This window comes from Lissotriton vulgaris, chromosome 9, assembly GCF_964263255.1.
Source record: "Lissotriton vulgaris chromosome 9, aLisVul1.2, whole genome shotgun sequence".
In the NCBI taxonomy this organism is placed as follows: Eukaryota; Metazoa; Chordata; class Amphibia; order Caudata; family Salamandridae; genus Lissotriton; species Lissotriton vulgaris.
Genome location: NC_141697.1, coordinates 861,432,957 through 861,441,541, shown reverse-complemented (window position 1 = coordinate 861,441,541; position 8,585 = coordinate 861,432,957). Strand labels below are relative to the sequence as shown.

At 35.6% G+C, this 8,585-nt stretch overlaps 1 long non-coding RNA gene across 1 annotated transcript; it reads right to left on the bottom strand.

Moving 5' to 3' along the window:
- Nucleotides 1-775: 775 nt before the first annotated feature.
- On the bottom strand, nucleotides 776-6,961 carry LOC147692376 (uncharacterized). The gene is made up of 5 exons (XR_015300028.1): nucleotides 6,871-6,961; nucleotides 4,534-4,629; nucleotides 3,606-3,701; nucleotides 2,549-2,644; nucleotides 776-1,281 (listed from the first exon to the last, which is right to left on the bottom strand). It is a non-coding gene; the product is annotated as an uncharacterized LOC147692376 (long non-coding RNA).
- Between the last annotated feature and the right edge of the window lie 1,624 nt (nucleotides 6,962-8,585).

Below are 8,585 nucleotides of genomic sequence, written 5' to 3'. Positions count from 1 at the left end.
AGTTTGAGAAAGTCTCATTTCTTGGAAACTTTGCTCCTTCTTCAAAGTTTCCAGAAATGAATAGAAATTAGGGTGGGGTTTGCCGATTAAATGGTTGAAGGAGTTATGCCATCCCTCAATGGCATTATTTGTTTTTGCCTCTCCCTCTAGGCAACTCGAGTAACAGTTCCACCACTCCACATGGAAACGTGGCTTCCTCCTGCGACCCGATCTGCCTAGGTGTCCAATCCATGTGTCTTCCATATAATTTAAAATGGGTGCCAATTTATCTTCGTTACTTAAATAATACTCTGATTCTGTAATTGCAGTGTAGTACTCGTCTACACTTTCGGGAGGGACAAAACAAAGAGCAGTTAATTTTTTTAATTCGACTTGTAGTTTGCTGTCCTCTGAGTATTCAGTAACTAAGGATGTTTTTTGTAATTTACGCCAGAATGCCTGGGAAAAATGGAAAAAACACCCTTGAATTTGGGTATCCGTGTACAGTTTGGTGATCACATTGATCATACTCAATTCAAAATCAATAATAATTTTCCTAGGACTTTGGTTTGTTTTAGATTTAATCACAGTTAATAATTCTGTGTAAGTTGCTGAAGTCTTATCAGGCAGCAAACTATATACTAGGGGTATTACACTGTTATTAATTTTACCATGAATAGTATAAATTTGGGTGAATGGATGGGGCGTGCTTTTAAACGTCCCATCCATCATCCAAATTTCACTTGATTCAAGTTTAACAAGGTTGCCTGGGGTACTAAAAATTAAGATGCGCTTAAGAGGGTTTTCGTTGTCATGCAGGAGGAAAGGTTCATTAGAAAAAGTAATAGTAAGTTCAGGAGGAATAATAATATCAGAAAAGGTATGAGGTGTGTTTGTTTGTGTATTACTTGCCTGCTTTTGTCTTTGTATAATTCTGCGCAAATTATGTACGTTAGGGATATTGCTAGCAATATGAGTAGGGACATGTTGTGCAACCTGTCTTAAAATTGATCCAGTGGATTCATTGGAGGTGCTTGCAATAGCCTTCATCTCATTCACAGTTTCTCTCACATCAACTTCCATTGCAGAGGCAGAGTGGTTATGGTCAGTTGTTCTTACAATAATATCATTGACCGTAACCGCTCTGCCGCTGCAACGAGTTGTATGGTATTGCACGCATCTCCAATGAATCCGTGGATTACTTAACCTATCCTTACAATAAATGTATCCTTGATGTGCTAGTAACTGTTTCCCTTTCCTGGACGGAATATACTTAGCAGTTTGTTGTTGTGAAGACATTTTCTGGAAAGAAGAAAAGATTGTTTTAGTATTTGAATTATAGAAATGGAAAGCATAAAATTTGTATGTATTTTTCTTTTTATAAAACTCTCAATTCTGCACTTTTCTTAATGTAGCACTTTTTTGAGTTGAATTAGTAATTTACACCTCTAGACTATCCAGCACTTTCCCTACTGTAGCACTTGCCTGGAGTTGGAATAGTCATTTACACCTCTATACTATCCAGCACTTTCTCTACTGTTGCACTTACCAGGAGTTTGAATAGTAATTTACACCTTTAGACTAACCAGCACTTTCCCTACTGTAGCACTTACCAGGAGTCGGAATAGTAATTTAAACCTCTAGACTATCCAGCACTTTCCCTACTGTTGCACTTATCAGGAGTTGGAATAGTAATTTACACCTTTAGACTATCCAGCACTTTCTCTACTGTAGCACTTACCAGGAGTTGGAATAGTAATTTAAACTTTTAGACTATCCAGCACTTTATCTACTGTAGCACTTACCAGGAGTTGGAATAGTAATTTACACCTTTAGACTAACCAGCACTTTCCCTACTGTAGCACTTGCCAGGAGTTGGAATAGTAATTTAAACTTATAGACTATCCAGCACTTTCCTTACTGAAGCACTTACCAGGAGTTGGGATAGTAATTTAAACCTTTAGACTATCTAGCACTTTATGTACTGTAGCACTTACCAGGAGTTGGAATAGTAATTTACACCTTTAGACTAACCAGCACTTTCCCTACTGTAGCACTTGCCAGGAGTTGGAATAGTAATTTAAACTTATAGACTATCCAGCACTTTCCTTACTGAAGCACTTACCAGGAGTTGGGATAGTAATTTAAACCTTTAGACTATCTAGCACTTTCCCTACTGTAGCACTAGCCTGGAGTTGGAATAATAATTTACACCTCTACACTATCCAGCACTTTTCCTACTGTAGCACTTGCCAGGATTTGGAATAGTAATTTACACCTTTAGACTATCCAGCACTTTCCCTACTGTAGCACTTGCCAGGAGTTGGAATAGTAATTTACACCTCTAGACTATCCAGCACTTTCCCTACTGTAGCACTTGCCAGGAGTTGGAATAGTAATTTACACCTCTACACTATCCAGCACTTTTAATATTGTTGCACTTACCAGGAGTTTATATAGTTATTTACACTTATACATTTTAGAAACCTTTTTGCAAAAATACCATGTGTTATTTATTACTGCATATGCATGTATTAAAAATGTATGTGGAAAAATGTTTTTAACTTACTCTTAGTGCTTTGGATCTTTACTTTGATTAAAGATGTCTTGGTTTTTTGGTGTTTGTTGTCCTGGAGGTTGGTCAAGTTTTAGTTTGGATGGAGATCTAAAAGAAAGAAAAGTTTGTTTAAAAATGTGTAACACATACTTTTGGAGAAGACTTATTTCTAAGTTTTTTTCACAGGCATGAGGTATTATATTGAAGTTCACTTTTGCACTTTCCCTGCTGTAGCATTTGCCAGGAGTTTGAATAGTAATTTACACCTTTAGACTAACCAGCACTTTCTCTACTGTTGCACTTACCAGGAGTTGGAATAGTAATTTACACCTTTAGACTATCCTGCATTTTCCCTACTGTAGCACTTGCCAGGAGTTGGAATAGTAATTTACACCTCTAGAGTATCCAGCACTTTCCCTACTGTTGCACTTATCAGGAGTTGGAATAGTAATTTACACCTTTAGACTATCCAGCACTTTCCCTACTGTAGCACTAGACTGGAGTTGGAATAATAATTTACACCTCTACACTATCCAGCACTTTCCCTACTGTAGCACTTATCAGGAGTTGGAATAGTAATTTACACCTTTAGACTATCCAGCACTTTCCCTACTGTAGCACTAGCCTGGAGTTGGAATAATAATTTACACCTCTACACTATCCAGCACTTTCCCTACTGTAGCACTTGCCAGGAGTTGGAATAGTAATTTACACCTCTAGACTATCCAGCACTTTCCCTACTGTTGCACTTACCAGGAGTTGGAATAGTAATTTAAACCTCTAGACTATCCAGCACTTTCCCTACTGTAGCACTTGCTTGGAGTTGGAATAGTAATTTACACCTCTAGACTATCCAGCACTTTCCCTACTGTAGCACTTGCCAGGAGTTGGAATAGTAATTTACACCTCTACACTATCCAGCACTTTTAATATTGTTGCACTTACCAGGAGTTTATATAGTTATTTACACTTATACATTTTAGAAACCTTTTTGCAAAAATACCATGTGTTATTTATTACTGCATATGCATGTATTAAAAATGTATGTGGAAAAATGTTTTTAACTTACTTTTAGTGCTTTGGATCTTTACTTTGATTAAAGATGTCTTGGTTTTTTGGTGTTTGTTGTCCTGGAGGTTGGTCAAGTTTTGGTTTGGATGGAGATCTAAAAGAAAGAAAAGTTTGTCTAAAAATGTGTAACATATACTTTTGGAGAAGACTTATTTCTAACTTTTTTTCACAGGCATGAGGTATTATATTGAAGTTCACTTTTGCACTTTCCCTGCTGTAGCATTTGCCAGGATTTGAATAGTAATTTACACCTTTAGACTAACCAGCACTTTCTCTACTGTTGCACTTACCAGGAGTTGGAATAGTAATTTACACCTTCAGAATATCCAGCACTTTCCCTACTGTAGCACTTGCCAGGAGTTGGAATAGTAATTTACACCTCTAGACTATCCAGCACTTTCCTTACTGTTGCACTTACCAGGAGTTGGAATAGTAATTTACACCTCTAGACTATCCAGCACTTTCTCTACTGTAGCACTTATTAGGAGTTGGAATAGTAATTTACATCTTTAGACTATTCAGCACTTTCCCTACTGTACCACTTACCAGGAGTTGGAATAGTAATTTACACCTCTAGACTATCCAGCACTTTCCCTACTGTAGCACTAGCCTGGAGTTGGAATAGTAATTTAGATCTCTACACTATCCAGCACTTTCCCTACTGAAGCACTTACCAGGAGTTGGGATAGTAATTTAAACCTTTAGACTATCCAGCACTTTCCGCTCTGTAGCACTTATCAGGAGTTGGAATAGTACTTTTCACCTGTAGACTATCCTGCACTTTCCCTACTGTTGCACTTACCAGGAGTTTATATAGTTATTTACACTTATACATTTAAGTAACCTTTTTGAATAAATACCATGTGTTATTTATTACTGCATATGCATGTATTATATATGTATGTGGAAAAATGTTTTTAACTTACTTTTAGTGCTTTGGATCTTTACTTTGATTAAAGATGTCTTGGTTTTTTGGTGTTGGTTGTCCGGGAGGTTGGTCAAGTTTTGGTTTGGATGGAGATCTAAAAGAAAGAAAAGTTTGTATGGAAATGTGTAATACATACTTTTGGAGAAGACTTATTTTTATGTTTTTTTCACAGGCATGAGGTGTCATATTGAAGTCCACTTTAGCACTTTCCCTGCTGTAGCACTTGCCAGGAGTAGGAATAGTAATTTACACCTTTAGACTAACCAGCACTTTCCCTACTGTAGCACTTGCCAGGAGTTGGAATAGTAATTTACACCTTTACACTATCCAGCACTTTCCCTACTGTTGCACTTACCAGGAGTTGGAATAATAATTTACAGCTCTAGACTATCCAGCACTTTCCTTACTGTTGCACTTACCAGGAGTTGGAATAGTAATTTACACCTCTAGACTATCCAGCACTTTCCCTACTGTAGCACTAGCCTGGTGTTGGAATAGTAATTTACACCTCTAGACTATCCAGCACTTTCCTTACTGTAGCACTTACCTGGAGTTGGAATACTCATTTACACCTTTAGACTATCCAGCACTTTCCCTACTGTAGCACTTACAAGGAGTTGGAATAATTATTTACAGCTCTAGACTATCCAGCACTTTCCTTACTGTAGCACTTACCTGGAGTTGGAATACTCATTTACACCTGTATACTATCCAGCACTTTCCCTACTGTTGCACTTACCAGGAATTGGAATAGTCATTTACACCTCTAGACTATCCAGCACTTTCTCTACTGTAGCACTTATTAGGAGTTGGAATAGTAATTTACATCTTTAGACTATTCAGCACTTTCCCTACTGTACCACTTACCAGGAGTTGGAATAATAATTTACACCTCTACACTATCCAGCACTTTCCCTACTGTAGCACTTATCAGGAGTTGGAATAGTAATTTACACCTTTAGACTATCCAGCACTTTCCCTACTGTAGCACTAGCCTGGAGTTGGAATAATAATTTACACCTCTACACTATCCAGCACTTTCCCTACTGTAGCACTTGCAAGGAGTTGGAATAGTAATTTACACCTCTAGACTATCCAGCACTTTCCCTACTGTTGCACTTACCAGGAGTTGGAATAGTAATTTAAACCTCTAGACTATCCAGCACTTTCCCTACTGTAGCACTTGCTTGGAGTTGGAATAGTAATTTACACCTCTAGACTATCCAGCACTTTCCTTACTGTAGCACTTACCTGGAGTTGGAATATTCATTTACACCTTTAAACTATCCAGCACTTTCCCGACTGTAGCACTTACCAGGAGTTGGAATAATTATTTACAGCTCTAGACTATCCAGCACTTTCCTTACTGTAGCACTTACCTGGAGTTGGAATACTCATTTACACCTGTATACTATCCAGCACTTTCCCTACTGTTGCACTTACCAGGAATTGGAATAGTCATTTACACCTCTAGACTATCCAGCACTTTCTCTACTGTAGCACTTATTAGGAGTTGGAATAGTAATTTACATCTTTAGACTATTCAGCACTTTCCCTACTGTACCACTTACCAGGAGTTGGAATAATAATTTACACCTCTACACTATCCAGCACTTTCCCTACTGTAGCACTTATCAGGAGTTGGAATAGTAATTTACACCTTTAGACTATCCAGCACTTTCCCTACTGTAGCACTAGCCTGGAGTTGGAATAATAATTTACACCTCTACACTATCCAGCACTTTCCCTACTGTAGCACTTGCAAGGAGTTGGAATAGTAATTTACACCTCTAGACTATCCAGCACTTTCCCTACTGTTGCACTTACCAGGAGTTGGAATAGTAATTTAAACCTCTAGACTATCCAGCACTTTCCCTACTGTAGCACTTGCTTGGAGTTGGAATAGTAATTTACACCTCTAGACTATCCAGCACTTTCCTTACTGTAGCACTTACCTGGAGTTGGAATACTCATTTACACCTTTAGACTATCCAGCACTTTCCCTACTGTAGCACTTACCAGGAGTTGGAATAATTATTTACACCTCTAGACTATCCAGCACTTTCCCTACTGTAGCACTTGCCTGGAGTTGGAATAGTCATTTACACCTCTATACTATCCAGCACTTTCCCTACTGTTGCACTTACCAGGAGTTTGAATAGTCATTTACACCTGTAGACTATCCAGCACTTTTTATACTGTAGCACTTACCATGAGTTGCAATATTAATTTACACTTGTACATTTCAAAAAATTTTAATTATATATAACATGTGTTATTTATTATTGCTTATGCATGTCTTACGTATGTATTTTGAAAAGTATATTTCACTTACTGGTATTGTTTTGGTTCTTTATTCTGAAAAAATTTGTTCTGGTTTTCTTGTGTAGGTTGTCGTGGAGGTTGGTCAAGTTTTGGTTTTAATGGAGACCTAAAACAAAGAAAAGTATGTTTGAAAATGTGTGACTTGTAATTTTAGAGGAGAATGATTTTAATTTTTTTTTTCACAGGCATGAGACATCTTATTTAACTTTACTTTACTATGTTCTCTTCACTTTATGTATACATCTATTTTTCATACTGAAGCAATGTTCAATAGTTTTTTTTATTTGGTGCAAGATGGTAAAGTTTTCGAGACTTTTACACAGTTTGAAATTATTCGTTTTATTTATTACTTATTAACAATTTATATATACATTGCGCAATTTTTTTTAAACTTACTTTTCGATTAGGTATTTTGAATAGTCGAAATGTGTCCTTTCCCTGGCTGTTCGTTTCTTTTTCTTACTTGGATTGGTCTACTATTCTGAAAGATTTTTAAAAAAAACATCATTTTATTTTAACCTGCTTAAAGTGATGTATGTTTTCCCTTTCAATAGTAGTGTTTAGTTTCATTTAAAATATTTAATTTACCTTTTAAAGCGGAGTTGTAATTTTTTATCTGTCCGTTTTTTTATGAAGAAATTATTTATATGTAGTATGTCTGTGAGGGAAAAAATTTTGAACAGTTTACTCCTACTGCGGCGTTTTACATTTTTTAAAAAATAAACTAATTTTTAGACAATTAATGATTTACCTTATGTTTTCTTGCGAAAACGGGTCGCTTTCATAAAACAATGAAATGTACACGGATTTTGTGTGTAACCGTTTTGAATCGATTTCTAAAAGAAATATAATACATTATAAATCTATTAATACTACTGTATTATATTTGAAGCACGACTGGTTTTTTAGATTATTAATTTAAACATTTATGTATAATGTTATTTAGGACGTATTTACATAATATCGCATTAATCTCTATTCATTTGTAAAAAAAGCAGACATATATTTTTGAAACATTGCCATTTAAAAACATATAGTTAAAATTAAAATAGTAGCTTTTTTATTAACATGGCTCTTTTTTATGGGGTTATCGTTTTCCGTACATATTACTTACTTGTAAATAGTTCGTAGTCGTAGTATTATATAGTTTTGTATTATCGATAGGATGATAGGGTCAAAAGTTCATAGAGTGCAATCTTACGTCTGCTCTCTCGGGTAGTTGAGAATCAACTAATTTCAAAATGGTTCCTCACTACTATTTATAAGTTTGGTGTAGTATCGCAAAAATAATCTTAAAAATACGCGGTGGAAATCGCATTAAATTTTACATTTATTTCTCTGAGAACATATAATTTAAAAATTCATTTCATTAACTTTATATTCCGTAATCTTTGCCGTTTTGGCATCCATTTTGGTTAATATGTTGTGGTTTGAAAACATTGAAATAAGAGTAGGACTCATTAGTATGATACTTAAGCAAAATGGCGTCCATGAAAACACTATATATGTTTCTTTTATACGAATATTGACATATTATGTAAAACAATATGTATCAATATATTTTTGAATCGTACTAAGTTAGTAGGTATATTGTTTTCATTTTTAGTTACTTAAATAGTGTGGAAAGTACTGTACTATCAAAATTAATACTCGAGTAATTATTTAATAAATAAATAAATTGAATTCGCGTTAATATGGTAGTTTTTCATGCCGTCTTTTAATACA